General features: G+C 36.3%; 1 long non-coding RNA gene across 1 annotated transcript; it reads left to right on the forward strand.

Moving 5' to 3' along the window:
- Positions 1-560: 560 nt before the first annotated feature.
- On the forward strand, positions 561-2428 carry LOC118491244. The gene is made up of 2 exons (XR_004890935.1): positions 561-764; positions 1320-2428. It is a non-coding gene; the product is annotated as an uncharacterized LOC118491244 (long non-coding RNA).
- The last annotated feature ends 15965 nt before the right edge of the window (positions 2429-18393 follow it).

Below are 18393 nucleotides of genomic sequence, written 5' to 3' on the forward strand. Positions count from 1 at the left end.
CAACCATCTTTTTTTTTTTTTTTTTTAAACGGTTATTTTTTCCACTTAAATACTTACACCTCCCAAGAATTGAACTTTGTTATCCCCACAAGAGATAATTTCTCTTGACCATCTAATCAATATTTAATCCACTTGGGAATAGCCCAGTAGTATTGGTGAGTTTAGATAGATCTTAGGATAGGAGAGGTTAGGGGTTCATTCCCCATGGTATGCAACGTTAGCCATTCAAAAAAAAAAATCTAATCAATATTTACTTGTACGGATATGAACTCGCATCACTTTTCACTTTTCTGAGATACAATTACCAATATAACTAGACCATAAGGCCATATAGTATTCTCATACATATATTTATTAGGATACAATTAACCTTGGTTAAAATAGGTGGAAAACATCCTCTGGCCCCTAATAAATGTCCTAAAAATTGTCCCTGTGAAATCTTTTCGTGATTCTTGCTCTTTTCTTTTTTATTCCATCGTTTGAGTAGTTGGGATCATTAATTCCACTCCTTCAATGCTACCGGCCACCACCCTCACTTTTCTTATTTATTTGCCATTTTATATAACTTGACATATGAGAAGAATATGTATACATGCTTTGCAACTTCTATGAGAGGGAGCTGTTGAACGAGATGTTGGTTCGGTTCAATAAGAACTCAATGTTCAAATGATGCATTGAACGTTGCTTTTTGATTGAGCCGTGCCAATATCACGTGCATGTTGCTTCTAAATTTCCACAAGTCTTTTGTAAACTTCTGTGAAAAGGTAACTTGATTATGCTATTAATTCATGTAAAAAGGATATTATTAATAATTTATTCATGTAAAAAGGATATTATTAATATTTTATTAATGAAAGATATTATGTTGAGTAGAGTACGTATATGTCTTGTGTTATTTCTTATACATGTTGAACTTTATGATAATATAGGCTAACTAGTAAAATTTTTAATAAAAACTTATATCAAAGAAAACTATGGTTGCTAATACTTGTGTATTTAATATACTAATGACAAATACATTTCCTGAAAAAAAAAGGTATTTTGATTACATGTATAATTTGAAATTTCAATAAAGATTGAATCGATAATGCAAAGAGTGTTGAAACATTTCCCTTAGATGTATATGTTTATACAAAAAAAAAAAAAAAAAAAAAAAAAAAAAAAAAATCCCTTAGGGTTGGGTGTTAGGTAGTCTAGCCTTAGTTAGGCATGGACTGATCACCCATACTTAAATAAGAAAGCATTAACCAATATCCAACCATAATAATAAGTAGTTAGATGTATCATAACATAACCTAGGATTTCTTATGTTGTATCAGGACCTAGAGATATTGTTTGATTATGCTAGCAATTGTTATCTGATTGTACTAGCAATTGTTACCTGATTATGCTAGCAACTGTTACACGGGTGAGTTTTATGAATGTTTTCCAAATGTGAACATGCTTGTCCTAAACTGTAATAATATGCCATGACTGTTTTACGCATGTACATAACATGTGCACTCATACACGTGATATTTGTGGTCCCTTATACGTGCAAATACGTCGGGATTTGTCTGGTTTAAGCTTGTGGTGTAAAGGGCATTGACTGTATGATTAGTGTCATGTGTTGACGTTCGGTTATGATGATATGGGCGGGTACAAAGTCATAGTGAAATAATGTGATTTATAACTTGTGTATATTCATGAACTCACCGGCAATAGATGACGTCGTCTTTTAAGCATGTGTCACAGGTGTTAAGGCATGAGCATTGCTCATAGTCCCAGACTTGTGATAGTCTGGTAGAAATGTATATCCCGGATCGGTGTGCTCTGGTGGAAGTGTTGTTACGTCAGGCTAGACTTTGATTAGATGTTGTTATTTGTGTTTCCAAAAATTGTATAATACGTTTATTATCAATAAGATAAACACTTTCAGTATCAACTGTGTCATAAAGCATCCTTATCGGGTGGAGTGTCACACATAATCACAAGCATGAACAAAAAGTTTTGTGAATGTAAGAAATCATTGTAAAAAATGGAAACTTTTCAATACAAAATCAAATAGAATTTAAACTAACACTTGATTAAACTCACATGTTGTCATGTTGGTTTATGTGATATGTGCTTTCAAGTGCAGAAGTGGAAGAAGTAATCGAACAGCAATTGACACACTCACTAATGTTTGAGGCTGATCGAGCACCATTTAAGGGTGAAGAGAGAATGAGGATCCAGATCCTGATACATAGAAAATCTAAGAGAGACGTGGGTTTAAAATTTGAAATGTGATTAGGGTTTTTGCTTGTCCTGCCTGAGTTTGTGCATGTTTGAAGAGTTTTTATGACTTTTTCCAATTTTGGTGTGCTTTAAATGCTTGTACATAAGCTTTAAAGGTTTTTGTATGTTAAAAGTAATGTAAAATGACTAAATTATCCTCTTTTTAGGGTTATATCTTATGCATTAATCAAAAAAAGTTCTTAACTTTTAAGTATCTTAAAACATTCCTTCCTCATACATTATAATATAGTATAGATACATGTCTTCTATTTTTAGCAAACAAAGACATGACACGTTTTATGAGACAAAAATAACTACGAACATGCATTTACTAACCAAAATTAAATATATATAGAAGTAGGAATTTGGATTTTAATAATCCTACCTAGAGCTGGTTGGCCACTAGCAATCTAACCTTTGAATATTACCACTGGTGGTCCTACCTTTTAAGTAATTTTCTCTCACTGGAGCTCCGTTAAGAAAAGTTAACAGAGTTAAGTTTTTTTTCGAATTTCAAACTAATGTTTTAGGGCTTTTGATCAGAACGAGGATACGCATCGATTGATGTAAAACTTATCTCGAAATAGTGCTTCAAACAACGAAAACGTTGCTTAAATTCAGGTGTTTAACCTTCTAATTAACAAAAACCAAGTCGTTTGGAGCACCGTATCAACATAAGTTTTACATTAATCGACTCGTAACCTCATTCTAATCAAAATCCCTAAAACATCAATTTGAAATTCGGAAGAAAACATAACTCCGTTAGCTTTTTTTAATTGAAACTATAGCAATCACATTTTCTTGTTGTTTTCCCGAGTTGGAAGTTCATCGACACTTGATTCTTTTGCGGCATCTGTTTTTATATCTGCAGCCTCATTTTTAAGTACTGAACGGGTAGCCCTCCTGTTTGTCACAGGACTCGGTTTCTTGCTACTTTTATTATCATCATCAAGAACGCCGTTGACTTTCTGTATTTATCCACGAGTCCACCTGGTTTCATTTGTACTAACATCTGATGATTTACTTTTTGAGAAAAGAGACTTCTTCGTTTTGTCTTGTTTTGGAGTAACTTCCGTTTCCAAGGGTATTTCCGTAATTTTGGAGATCTCGTTAATCCCTATGGACATCAAAGAAGCAAGAGCCGCACGAGCAGCTAGAGGATTCAGAGGGGACTTTTGTCGAGAACTTGAATTTCTGGCTCTTTTACGGTGGCATCGAGATATCGGTTTCTTTTACTTGTTCATCAATATCAACTGCATCAACAAACCTCATAACAAATTAACAGTATAAAATTAAAAAATATTGAAAACAAACAGATTAACTTAAAGCATATTGTCGGTTATGGAGTTATTACCGTCTAACCCGAAGATCTCGTCTCTAATTCTTTTCTTGGAATCATGAACTGAGTTTTTGATTCCTTCTATATGTTTCTCTAACATAACATGTAGATCCATATCGAAATCGCTAACAATGTTAAGCAGTGGAGACAAACATGAGAAACTCGAGTTATTTAGTTCCACTACGTCTATGAATGCTGCAACTGTTGGATGATCAGTGATGCTTTTGTTTGATAATCGCATTACCGAACTTGAAGGGACTTTTAAACTTTCACCGTTCAGATCTTGCTGAAGCCATTTAATCATGAAACTACATCTACACGTTGCCCTTTTAGAATGTCTTACCTTCAGCACCTGTTAAATTGTAGATAATTAGATAACGGATGGTGAAAATAATTTAGAAGAATAATTTTCTACTTCTTCATCGAAGAAGCCATTCTCAGATTGTGAGTTTTGCCCCAGCCACTTCCAAATTATAATTGCACCACTTGAGTTGGTTTGGACTTGATTAGACCAGGGAACGGATATTCTTTTATATCCCCCACCTTTCTCACCAAACCAGAAAGGATAGTTTCTGCAGATGTTTTTATTTCTCCCATCCTTTCTTAAAACTTGGGTACCATTTCTAGAGACAGCCTCGGAACAACACTAAGTGTCGCATGAATCTGAAAGTGGGCATTAATAAAGGGGAAACAACAATGCTAAAACAAATCGCATAACTTAACTGTTAAACCTCATTTGAACTCTCCACTAACGACCTATTAGCACCAATAATAAAAACTGAACCCAAGACTTCAAAATAACTATAATTCTTTTTTAGAAGACTAATAAAAGAATTCGGATAGGATTCATATTTGTAATAACAAGCTTTGTTTTTGTTTGGAATTGAACTTTAAAACCTCATGGATGACCCGTACCCATTTGCGCTAGCTTTGACATGTACCCATGAAGTTAACCTACTTACAAGTTCAAAAAAATAATTTAATGTTGAGGAAAAATACGCAAATGGGTGGTAGAATGACAGGTCAAAACGGGTAGTATTGTTGACAGAACTATAGAAAACGCCTTTTGTAAAAAAATTTATAAATAAGAAGTGGGTTACATACGATTACCAAAAATATATTATTGTTGATATAATCTAACTTTTAAATAAACACACCCTGCATAACTTTTGACTCATTCAGTCCATTTTATTGTAAGCTATTTTCTTTATATAATCACTGGATTAGAGAGTTACACGGGCCATGTAGCTTGACACAAATATCTATATAGGTTGTATTTGGGTTCATTAATTCAACCCATCAACTTTACACGATTGTTACTGGACTATGAATCAGGGAATCAATTATTATATGCACATATGATAAACATCATTGATGTACAAATTAAATACCTGGAATGATTTTTGTATACATGAAGAAACCAGAATATGTTGTTAATGTCTAAAGTTTTCCGGAAGTGTTGATTCTGTAAAATACTCCTTTCTCACATCATCCGCCGAGCAAAACCGTACCTTTAAATGTTAAAAAGCATGAAAGGAAGGAGCAATAGTGCTAGTTACAGATGGCAATTATGACCCATTTACTTGTAAAATGGGTTGATTTACGTTACGCTCAATCTATAACGGGTCAAACCGGTTTATAAAAGGAAGCGGGCAAAAAGTCACCCAAAGCGTATTTTAATGCATAAAACCTATAAACTTTTTGACCCAAAACAATTACAATACTCGATACAAAATGTGTACTGGTCAAGCGAAGTTGGCCCGTTTAAATAATTACGAGTTTTGACCCGTTACGCAACCCACCCAGTTCGCCACTTCTACTAATTTGTATGGAAAGACGGTGTAAAAAGTATACCAGAGAAGCATACGACTTTACTAAGGGCTTGGCAAGCTGTCAAATTGGCTGAAATACAAACGGAGCTTCGACAAATAGCACTTGCCCCAGCCGTCTCGGGTAATAATAATACAACACATCAAACTGTCAATATTCAAGAAAAACATTAGCTTTCAATATCCATTATTTTAATGCCAGGCATTCTGCTAGTCTCAGTTATATGCAAAAAAAAATAGTAATAATAACTACAATAAACAAACTACTATCCGTTTATTTGTGAATAAGTTGATTTGGGTTATGTTTTATCTTTAGCGGGTCATTCATAACTTACCAAAAATAATAATAAGATCACTTGTAACCCATTTGACCCGTCCAATAATTTGAGACTAAACGGATGTTGAACTCATGTGTTAAGAAACTTATATTTTAACCTTATTGACGACATAATTGAGGAAAAATGGCGCAAAAAGTGTCCATTACATTAACTGGGCCTAGAGATAAGTTGACATTTTTTTTTCTTTAACCGGATCAGGTTTTTTTAAGAAGGATTAGAACCGGTTTTTGGCCAAAAATAATCTGAAAAACAGAAAATGTCATTGCATGTATTACAAATATGATATTAAATAAGTTCCAGCTACAAATGTTCAACTTGCTACATTAGTTTTCAATATGAAATCGAGATATCTGAAAGGCGGGCAAGCCGTACAACCTCAAACCAACTTTGATCATCGCCCGTCGATCCATCCATCCACGTCTAGTGCTCGTGGAGTCATGGACCCAAGTGAACCCTTGTGACGGTTCCACATCCTGCAGGGAACGATACATCAAGAAACACATCAATGCTTTGTTACGGCAATTCCCATAAAACATCCTTAACAAAACATTACCTTTTCTCCTGTAGATATCGAATCTTCCTTTAGCCATTGTCTTTTAAGTGATTCAGTTTATGCTATTATAATAGTTCTTGTTTAGTATGGGTAAACTGAAAAGAAAAGTATACCAAGTAAGAACTAAAAAACAATAAGACCTAGTTAAATCACAAAAGATTAAGAAAAAAAATACATACCAATTTAAAGAAGAGGCTGCCAATTGCCCCCGGGAGCACAATTTTATAGCAAGAGACTAAATACTAAACAGAGATGATAGGTTAAATCGAATTTTCAAACATTAGAAAAAAACACCAATACGCAGTTATAGAAATTAATAAGTAACACTCTTGAATCTATGATAAAGTCGAACTGATATGACGGAAATTATATAAAAAGAAACCTAGAACTATATCATAATATGACTGAAAGTAAACTAAATTTGTCGCCATCTACAGAAGCAATTACATCACCAACTATTACCGGTACATTTGATGATGAAGGCGACACCGAAAAAATCAAAAAATTTGACGACATGAAAGTTTCTTATGAAAATTTAAGGTAATTATTTTAGGTTGAAGATAAACTGAAACCCAAAAACAATCTACCTAAGAAGAAAACCCGCGCTACAGCTGTAATGACAATCCACAGAAAAACATCCTATTCAACAAATTCTTGAAATTTATCAAACTCTCCGGTTGGGTATAAGGAAAGGTCCTAATAGATCGATAATATGATTGTTTATCTACTTTACGTAGTAATATAATTATAAAATTGAACACAGATTTTGGTATCATACCTTTTTCCCAATTGCAAGTTCGATCAAGAAACCTAAATGGGTCATCACACTCGCCAGCGGCAATGTTTTCCGACTCCATTATGGTCGATTGGAAAGCCCTTAGGGTGGAGCTCCACCGTAGACATGGCGTGAACCATTGTCGTCCGACTTATTACGACGGCTGTTACTTGATTGATCTCTTCTACTCTGCGATGCTTCTATGCTAATGGAACCCTAATTTAATATATACCATAACGATGTTGACGATCCGTAACATCGCCGAGATTCAAGTGATCATGAAATTGGTATATAAAGAAACCCTAAACTGGAACAAGGAAAGGTGGAAAGGCAGAGACGATTGGGATTCACACGATTGATTGCCAGGGAGGAGTTTTGTACCAGAATTCTCCAAGCGTCTTGAATTTTTAGACCATGTTCAAGTTTAGCCCCTCTAAATGGTTTGTTATATATTGTATATATGAAGAGAGTAGGGGTAAGTTGGAATAGAATGGTAAAAAAATAAGTATTTAAACTTGACTTTTCGACTAACATCTTAAAATTTTTAAGGAAATTACTTTTTTTTACATGGGAGATGTATTATATAGTATATATATATATATATATATATATATAGAGGAAGGTTCAAATAAAAACCACTAGTTATTGTGAAAACTAGAAAACTAACTAAAACCCACTAAAAAGGAGGGGGGGAAGACTTTTAATGAAGGAGGGGTAAAATTGGAACAAAAAATATATAACTTTTCAAACATTTCCCATTTCTCCATACGTTATCATTTTAAAACAAAAATGGCACCATAAGATCACAAATTTTCTTATCTTTCATTCAAGTATATTCGAGCATATTTTTATGACATAAAAAAGATTTATGGTGTCGTCTTGTTTTCAATACTATTATTATAGTAGTGCACATGTGCAATATAACATGTACTACAATGTGCATTACATGCTTAAAATTAGCTTTTTGAGTCTAGTTTAGCTTTTAGGGTTAGTTTTTTTGGAGGTTTAGGATTAGGATTAGGTTTTTGGGTGTGGGGGGAGGGGGGTTTAGGTTTTTGGGGGGTGAGGGGGGGTAGGTTTTTTTCGGGTTTATGTTTAGGGTTTAGTTTTAAGTTTTCGGGAGGGTGGGGGGTGGGGGGGTTTAGGTTTTTTGTGGGGGGGGGTTAGGCTTTTGGTGGGAGGGTGAATTTAGGTTTTTTTTTGGGGGGGGGTGGGGGGTTTAGGTTTTTGGGGGGTGTCGGTGGGGGGTGGGTTAAGTGGTTTAGGCTTTCCGTATTAGTGCACATGTGCAGTACAACCAAAAAAATTTTTTTTTTTTTGAAAATTTTTTTCCATATATAAAAAGTAGCGATTTTTCTAAAAAAAATTGTAAAAAAAAAAAATTGTATGTTTTTTAGGCTTTTTTAGTTAGTTTTCGAGTTTTCACAATAAAAGTGGTTTTCATTTGAACCATCCCCTATATATATATATATATATATATATATATATATATATATATAGAGAGAGAGAGAGAGAGAGAGAGCGGTTAACATATATACTTCACGGCTTATCATACTTCACGTATGCGACAATGGTAACCGTCAGATCAGGGCTATAATCACGCATAGACCAGATAATCACACATGGGAACAGATAATCACGCATAGGATGGATAATCACGCACGTTAAGTTGATGAAAAAAATAATCACGCATGTTATGTATTTGGTCGCGTACGTTAATGTATGTTTAGCCGTTAAGTACATTATACTTTCTATATATATATATATATATATATAGAAGATAGGGGTCAAGTTATTCTACAAAGGCTTCTAATTGTAAGAAGTGTAAGAAGGATTTATAAAGTGATAAGGGTCTAATAACCTAAAACTAAACCCACTACATCACCACCAAAAACCTAAACACCCACCCCCACCCCACCCCACCACCACCCAAAAACCTAACCCCCCCCCCCCCCAAAAAAAAAAAAAAAAAAAAAAAAAAAAACTATACCTCACCAAAAAACCCCCAAAAAACCTAACCCCCCCCCACCCCACCCCCCAAATACCTAAAAAAAAACTAAACCCCCACCCCCTCGGCAAAAAAAAAAAAAAAAAGTGATGTGGGGGGGGGGTGGGTTTAGGTTTTTGGTGGTGGTGGATGTTTAAGGTTTTTTTTTTTTTTTTTTGTAGTGGGTTTTTTTGTGTAGTGGGTTTAGTTTTAGGTTATTGAACAGTTGTCACTCTATAAATCTTTCTTACATTTCTTACAATTAGGATCCTTTGTATTTGATCCTAATCCTAGAAGATAGATAGATATATAGATAGATATTTCTAGTTCTTTTTTTTTAAGTTGTTAACTTTTAATTAATCATTGTATTTTATGATTTTAAGTACATAGGTAAATACGTGAAAATTTAAACAAATGTCGTCTCAAAGACGTGTCATAGAAGTTGAGCATAACTGTTTTAAATCTTTTATCCCTCAAATAATATGTAAAAATTTTGTTTTATGATTTGTCATTCCGGTTAGTTTTGGTGTTTAACCTTAAGGTTGCATATATAATTTTAACTAGGTTTTTTTTTATATCGCGCCTTGCGGCGAAACAAATCAATTGATAATGTAAAACAAATTTAATTTGAAAATATAGCATGTTGTTTAGAAAGTCATGTTATCGGAATCAATTCGGTTTATTATCATACCATTATACGATACCAAATAAATACTTTATTTTGAATACAAATTCATTTTTAACAAAACTTATACCAGAATGTTGGAAAAGAAATTAAGCACAACTACATACTTAAATTCTCGGAAAAAAAATTAACCCGAACGTAAGTTGTTAAAGAAATATTAAATTAACTGATAAAGGAAATATAATTTAGAAAAGAAAACGAATTATTAAAAAAACCTAAATGATAAAGAAAATATGACTTTTAAAATGGAAAAAAGTAAAAATATGCTAAAACGTAAAAGTGAATATAATAATAAACTATTATAATATTAAATAATAAAATATTAAAAAGATATATATTGTTATAAATTTAAAATAACTATTCATGGGCCTTCGTTATTGTGGCGGGAATTCGATCGGTACCTATTATATTCGTTATGGTACCAACCCTTAATATAGCAACCAAAAAATAAGTCGTGATATGGACAAAAATATATCAGCGCGTGTTTATAAAAGAACGAACATTAGTATCGAAACCAATATTTAAAAGTAACTATAGATATTAGAAAATATTTAAAATTTAAAATCATAAAAAAAGTATAAACTTCTTTAAGAGGAGAAATTAAGAAAAAAAAACATTAGAAACTTAGATAGTAACAAAAACCAAAGTACAAATATTTAACTAAAATAAGAATTAAAGTAAAAAAAAAAACTTTCATTGTGATTCAAGAAGTGAAGAGATTCAAAGAAAGGAAAAAGAAATCAATGAGGATTGAACTTGGGTTCAACATTTGAGCAGGGTGCACACAAACCACTAAACCAACTCATTTTTTGCTATATATATTGAATTTTATTTGATATAATATAACAACAAATAGTCAGGTTTAAAATAAATTGAACTTACAGCTATTTAATTGCCATGTAATCCATTTCTTTTTTTTTTATTTTAAGTTTGGGCAATGTACTATGTACTGTTCATGAAGCATCACCACTAATATATATATAATATAATGAGCACCTTATTATTTTTTCTTATAACCTTTTTACGGTGTTAAATTGGTAAGATAGTAGGTGGGTGATTCAATAAATACAATCCTAAAGAGCACCTTACTATTTTTCTTAGAGTTAATAGCCAAAATGGTCCCTGAGGTTTGCTCACTTTTGCCACTTTAGTCCAAAATCCAATTTTTTTAAATCTGGGTCCCCAAGGTTTGCATTTTGTTGCCATTTTAGTCCAAATTTCAAAAACCTCATTTTTTGACTGTTGCAACCAGCCTATTTTGTCCTTTTGCGCAAAGGTATTCTGGGTTCTTGATCTGAGTTTGTTATAATAACTCATAAAAATGACCAAAATACCCCTACACAAAAGGACAAAATAGGCTAGTTGCAACAGTAAAAAATGAGAGTTTTTGAAATTTGGACTAAAATGGCACCAAAATGCAAACCTCAGGGACCCAGATTTAAAAATTTTAGATTTTGGACTAAAGTGGCAAAAGTAAGCAAACCTCAGGGACCATTTTGGCTATTAACTCTTTTTCTTATAACATTTTACGGGTGTTGAAGTGGTAAGACGGTAGGTGGGTGATTCCTTCTCTAAGATTCAAATTCAACTTTTTATTGTTTTCTTGTCTTTAACTTCTTGAATGCCATATGTTAGCAAGATATTAGTAATTTGTACGTTTAAAAAAACACTATTTGCTTGTGCTGTTAATGTTAATTCATTAAAAAAAAATGTTTTCTTGGGCCTACGCTTAGTGGCTAAGCCCACAATACACCATTCATGATCACTGTATATATAAAAGGCAGTTCGTAATAGAAGGAAGTACTAACTTCATATTCTTCGTTGGACTATTAAATATGAAGTACTAACTTTTTACATATATGATATGTTATGATCACAGTATCTATGAATATTTCTTTAAAATACTGAATTTTGCTATTAAAAAAGGACACATAGCTTGTTGTATGTTTCTTCTGTTTCTCGATATATTAGTTTGCTATTAGGAAATATTAACTAGTTAATAGTAAAGATTTATGAAATAAAAAAAAGATATTTTAAGAAAAAAAAATTATATTTGACTCCTTTATATTTTACTACAAAAGACTGTCATAGAAAATTTACTTTTTAGAGTTAAAAGTTAACTTTTGTTTGTTTTAAAAGTTAACTAAAAGATTATAGTTATAGCTATAAAATTTGACTTATAGTTTAAAATTTAACTTCTGTTTGTTGTAAAAGTTAACTAAAAAATTATAGTTATAGCTATAAAATTTGACTTATAGTTTAAAATTTAATTTTTTTTTGGTTATAAAGTTGACACCTGAGATGTTTTATTTTAAATGAATTTTTTTTTTTTTAGATCGAAGCTGGTTCTTTGTAATATACGAATGAAATGTTAATATGAATTTTTTAGTTTCCTTAGTTAGAAGGTTAGAGCAAATTACAAATCATGGGTTGGTAGACGGGCAACAAGCTGCGCCGTCACCCCCTTTTGAATTGCAAATCCTACTCGGCTAAACACATAACTATGGCCTACAGACACTGTCGCATGCGCAAGTGCTGCCTTTTGAACCCGCTTCAAGAAACCGGACGCCACAGGGGCCAGACAACCAAAGGTATCGAACGCGAAAGGAAGGAAGGCATGTTGATTATCTATGCAGGCCTGCTCGTGCTTGGATATTTTCCCCGCCTCATCCTTCCGCGTCGCTTGCCCTGAAACAAAACCACTGCCCCTGAAACCGGCAAGAGGCGACACCCCCGTGAGATCAATGCAAGCATGCTTACCCCCGGACCATCCAAAAACCAGCACATCGGCTGGTCGAAGGGAAGACCTCCCCTCCTTCGGGTCCGTTAGGAAATTAACCGGAGCCTCTTTTTTAGCAGCGATACCAGCTCGCTTGAGAACGTCAAACAACACATCTCTAACCAGATCGTGTCTGTACTTGAAGCCAGGAAGCTCTTTGCAGTGATGGGCATGTTCCCCGAAGCTATCAAGACACACCTTCCGACAAACAGGGCACGGTTCATCCTCAGGGTACAATGGTATCATCAATCGATATTTGAGGACAGACCGATATTCTACTGCCGACATACATTGCCCCAAGCCCTCGATCGGGATAACAGTAAGGAAATCTTGAGCGTGGGGGGCTCGTAAACAATCAAAAACAGCTTTTTGCCGAGGGGATAACCCGAAAACACCATTGATTTCCTTCACGGTTTTACCATAAAAAGCACTCGCCAAAATAGTTTGAGGTTCACGGGGGGCGGTGTCTTTATTAGCAAAACCGCCAAGGTCAACATCAGGAAGAACGGCTTGTAAACCATCCAACGCAGCCCTAAAGTCCGAATCCAAATCACCCATACAACAAGCTCGCAGAATATGATCTTGAAGTTCCAAAGATTGCACTCTGGAGGCCACGAAGGCAAAAGACGAGACATCCCCCGCCGATAGTAATCCAAGCCCACCCTCTTTGATTGGCAAGGAAGCCAATCGCCATTGCAAGTCCCCAAAGAACGGCCCCCTGCCAACCACAATATCATCAATGGCTTGCCGAAGTCCTTCATCAAACAAAGTAACAGCCGCTCCAACATAAGATGGTTGGCATGTGCGGAGACCAAAGATAAGCTTGGCAACTCCCATGCACGAGCGCAGTAAAAGGAGTTCACATTGTGGGTTCTTAAGTTGTGGGAGTACCCTCATGAGATCGACAGCCCGGGAGGCCCTCTTAACAGCCAGGTCACTGATGAAGTCCCGATCACGGCTGACAGCACCCCCCAATAACTTAACTCCCAGCTTAGGCCTCCCAATATCCTCTGGGAACAACCCCGCAGCAAACTTCTCCCCATTGCATGATGGCCAGAACAATTCAGTCTTCCGAACATTTAGTTGGAGCCCCAAAGAAGGGCCTTCCCTTGAGATAACTTCTAAAGCCTTAGCCACTTCACGAACAGGACCAATAATCGTACCATCATCAAGGTACCAAGCATGAAAAAGCAGGCGACACTGCTCTTGGACCCGGGTAATGAGGGGGTGTAAAGCCAGAGCAAACAGTAAAGGTCCTAGCGGATCCCCCTGCTGAACCCCGGTGGTAGACCAAATGCAGTTATCCTCTACGTAAAGCCTAGCAGGTTGACCATACAAAAAATTCACCCATGGGGATAGGGACGGACAAACTCGATGCACCTCCTTTAACATTGCCGACCTATCCACCAGGTTAAACGCATTAGAAAAGTCAATGGTCAGCATGACCAACGATCCATCTGCATGATAGCAATCAAGAAACCTATTTGCACTATGGAGAACCGCTTCTGCCCCATTGGGGATTCCAACCCCAAATTGGAAGTCCCTCAAGTAGTTAACCATATCTTCCCTAAGACGGCGCATTGCCACCTTAGAGACAAGCCGTCTCCAAATAGCCCCAACTGCGATCGGCCGTACCCCATTGTCCGGCTTAAGAAGAGGGGTTAAAGGGGCCGAGGCAACAAATTCTGCCAGAGAAGCCGGACACCGTCCAGCCAGCCAAAGATTAACCACCCCCATGATAGCTTGAAGAACCCCACCTGCAACAACAGATCCTTCTCCGCACAGAGCATCAAGAAGATGCTGAGCCCGTAACCGGTCTCTACCACACGAGGTCCCTTTCGGAAATGATTTAATACCCCCTAAGACATCCTCTACATCTACCACCAATGATTGATCAGCGAACAATGGGCCTGGCAACAAGGGAGGAGGCAAAACAGGATGTTTATCAAGCAAAGCCTGCATGGTAGCGCCATTACAGGGGGCTACCCCAGAAGAAGAGAGAACTTTCACAGCAGCCGTGAAATGTCCATCTGCCACTTTTCGGAGACACTGCTTAACATTTACACTGGTCTCCGACCGGGCAGCACCACCTAAACCCTTGCCAGAAGCAGGAGAGGGGCTCCCTTGATCAGCGAACAAATGTCTAATAAGGTCACAACAACCAGCTCCATCCCCCCATACCGAGAGCGCACGCTGGATGGCAGAACACTGCAAAGATTTACGATTCCCCGATTTACGCTCCTGCCTACACGAAGGTCTAAAAACCTTGAGCGTGCAGCGAGGTAGCACCATTAACTTAACCCAAGATTCAATAGAGTGAGGATGTGCCAAAACCCCCCGTAGGGAAAGGGCGAGAGCCTGTGCGAAAGCCATCCGACAACTGTAAGGGATGCTCTTGACAGTCTTCATAGGGAGGCTAAAAACACGATCCAAAAGTGACACATCAAGGGCAATATCCCCACTCTCACCAGGTTCAACAGGGGGGACCGGTGGGCATAACCCTACTATGTAGCTATCCGCACAGTCGCGGTCCCCTTGAAATTTGACCACCCGATCAGCATGATGACAAAAACGCGATAGGCCGTGCAAAGACATACACTCCCCGCATAACCACTGCCCAACTGTCTTAAGAACCACTCCCGTAGCCTGAAAGAGGTTCCCGTCAAACGAAAGGGCTTCACGCAAAGAAACTTTACGAGTTTCAGAGGATAAATGGTCACTTTTCAAATGGCCAATCATCCGCAAAACCCTTCTAGACCCCTGCCGGCCACCCGAACAACAATGGAACCCACTAAATGGGCACGCCAAAAACCCAAGAGACGAACTCGGCTCCGAAGAGGTGCCAAGAACACCATTACGCACCATGGTCAATAAGAAAAAGAAAGACCCACACAACGTACAATGGTTAATTTGTCGATAAAATAGCTGAAATAACCTCAAGACATTTCATCGAACACCTGGCGTGCAAATCACCACCACTGATTTCTCAAAGAAGTTTAAAAATTTCAGCTAGACAAACCAAATGAAGATGAACTGATGACAAGTAATAATTTCATTAAGGCCTCGTTGATCTTGATTCTCTCTTTGTTGTTGGCTCGAACTGCATCGACTGTTTCCTGTTGTTGGATTAGGTGTTGGAGTTTATCGGCTTGGTGGTTGACGGTTTTGATCTTGTGGGTTAGGTTTCGGATTTTGTGGGATCGGTAGGCTGATTGGATTTTAGTAGCGGCGGTGGATTGGCGGTTGGAGGGGTGGAAAGTGATGGGGATTTCGGTGGAGGTGGGGATTTCGGTGTTAATACATTTTTTGTATTAACACACTTTCATCCGTCATCGAACAAACACACTTTTATTATATATAATTACAATTCTAATAAGTTTGTTTCTGTCAAAATATGATAATCATTAATCAAGAACAAAACTTCGAATCAGAATGTTTATAATACAAAGACTTAATTGCCCGGATGGTCCCTGTGGTTTCACATTTTTTCACGTTTAGTCCCCACCTGTTGAAAATAGCAGGTATGCTCCCTATGGTTTGTCATTTTATTACTCGGATAGCCCCCTGACATTTACTCTGGGGACTATCTGAGTAACAAAATGACAAACCATAGGGAGCATACCAGCTATTTCCAAACTAACTAATATCTACCCACGGACTATCCGAGTAACAAAATGACAAACCATATGGAGCATATCTGCTATTTTCAAAAGGTGGGGACTAAACGTGAAAAAACATGAAACCACAGGGACCATCCGGGTAATTAAAAGATACAACTCGCTCTAAATGAATCAACAACACTATTCTCAACCTAAGCAGATCACCAACACGATGATCTGCAACTCTTCTAATTAACACAATCTAACGAGTTACAAACTCACAAATTTTATGAATCAACTGAAACCCTAGATCAAGAATAGGAACCTAAAAGAGAGAATAAGAAAAAATAAACAAAGAGAACAATACGCAGTTAGGTGTGCTCAGGATCCCAAGGCACATTCTTATATGCGATCCAGCTCTAGATCAAGTGGTAGAGAGCTTGCATTTCTCTTGAGAGATGCAGGTTCGACTCTTACTTGGTGTAGAGTGAGGCACTGGTGGGCAATGATAGGAGACCCAGGGAAACCTGAGTTGGATCCTTGAGCCAAACGGGTTTTACCGGTAATTTCACTGTCGTGCCCACGGGCGGGTGGGTTACCGGGTTTTCCCTGGAATTGGTGGTGGACTCGGGTTACTCTCGGAGTACTCCGTTTGTCCAGTGGGTGCTCCAAGAGTGCTCAGGATTGAATTTGTTGGCCGTTAAAAAAAAAAAGAAAACGGATATAACAATCTCCGGGTAACCCGGAGTCTTCATGTCTTCATATATGCGAATCCACTTAAACAGCCCAGCAAGCCCAATGTCATTAGCCCAATATGCGATGTAATGGGATGTGTGTCCAGCAACAAGTCCAGATGTCCAGCAACAAGTCCAATACTCTCACACTCAGCAAATAACATGAAACAAAAAATAAAAAATAAACATTAGAAAAATAATCAAGAACAATGGAATTGAGATGTAAAATAATGCACATGATATTTTTAACATCCCCCACAATTCCATTAACTGAACATATCATGCAACTTCAATTCATGACATAAAATTTGATGTTCTTTAACTTGATAAAAAAATTTGGTAATGCACCTGGATAGTTTATTTTCAACAGTTTCATCATACCAATAAATATCGACGATCGGTATATCAATCGACACGTACTTTATATCGATAAAAAACCATAAAAACAAATATCGATATCAGTTCTGGTGTTGTTTAGTCAGTATTAGTTCGGCTCACCATGATATCGGTATGGTACAAAAACTCGATAAAACTTACAATACCAAAAAGTATTCAATTGCGTATACTACTCTGTATTCAAGAAATTTTACACCGCCACGTAGAGAAAACTGAATACGGTACCGGTAACGATGTTGCTTGGTCGGGAACTGTTCGGTTCGTTACGATAAAGAATAAAAAAGTCTAGAACCTTTATCGAATCGCAACAGTATATTCGGAATTTTTATACAGTTATATTATATTAGTATTAAAATACGAAAAGAATAAATTATAAAACAAAATAAACCAACGTTATACGGGACCGTACTAATGTTATTCAAACATTATCGGTTTGGTTCGTTAGGTAAAGAACCAGAATAGTCAACTATATTAGACTCGTTCAGTCGTTCAAACAAAACTTTTATTATCGAACCATAGATAAAATTAAGCACGCCTCAACGATATATTCAACTATATTCGGTTCAGTTAAGAACCATCACGAGTTGTGAGAACCATGAGAACTCTTACTTCCCACGCGAGTTGGGCCACCATTTTTTGCACAACGTAAATAAAAAGGTTATAAACAAATCTGTAAAAAAAAGAACAAAAAAATCGTCGAGTCGGTAGTTAGACTTAATGTAAATTTTGTTTACAACGATTTAAATTTTTGTATGCGACATTTTTTTTTTCTGCAACAAGTGATTTTTGTTGAAATAAAAATAAATAAATAAACCTTTGGTGGGTATAATTGCGGGTATAAATCTTTCTTTTAATTATCACATCAACTAACATTTGGTGGGTATGAGTTTAGGTCACATGTCACAGGCTATCTTTGGCCACCAAATTCATTTTATTTGGTCCATGAATTAGATTTTCCATTCCCAAATTACGAACAAAAAAAACCATTAATATGTTCTTATATTTTTATAGTAAAGTGAACAAATTTGGAATAGTTAGTTTTCTTGAATTGGCAGATTTCCTTCAAATAACTATGATAGGCTGATAGCCATCTTTTCTTTTTATCTTCGTATATTTTTCTTGA

This window comes from Helianthus annuus, chromosome 4, assembly GCF_002127325.2.
Source record: "Helianthus annuus cultivar XRQ/B chromosome 4, HanXRQr2.0-SUNRISE, whole genome shotgun sequence".
Classification (NCBI taxonomy): domain Eukaryota; kingdom Viridiplantae; phylum Streptophyta; class Magnoliopsida; order Asterales; family Asteraceae; genus Helianthus; species Helianthus annuus.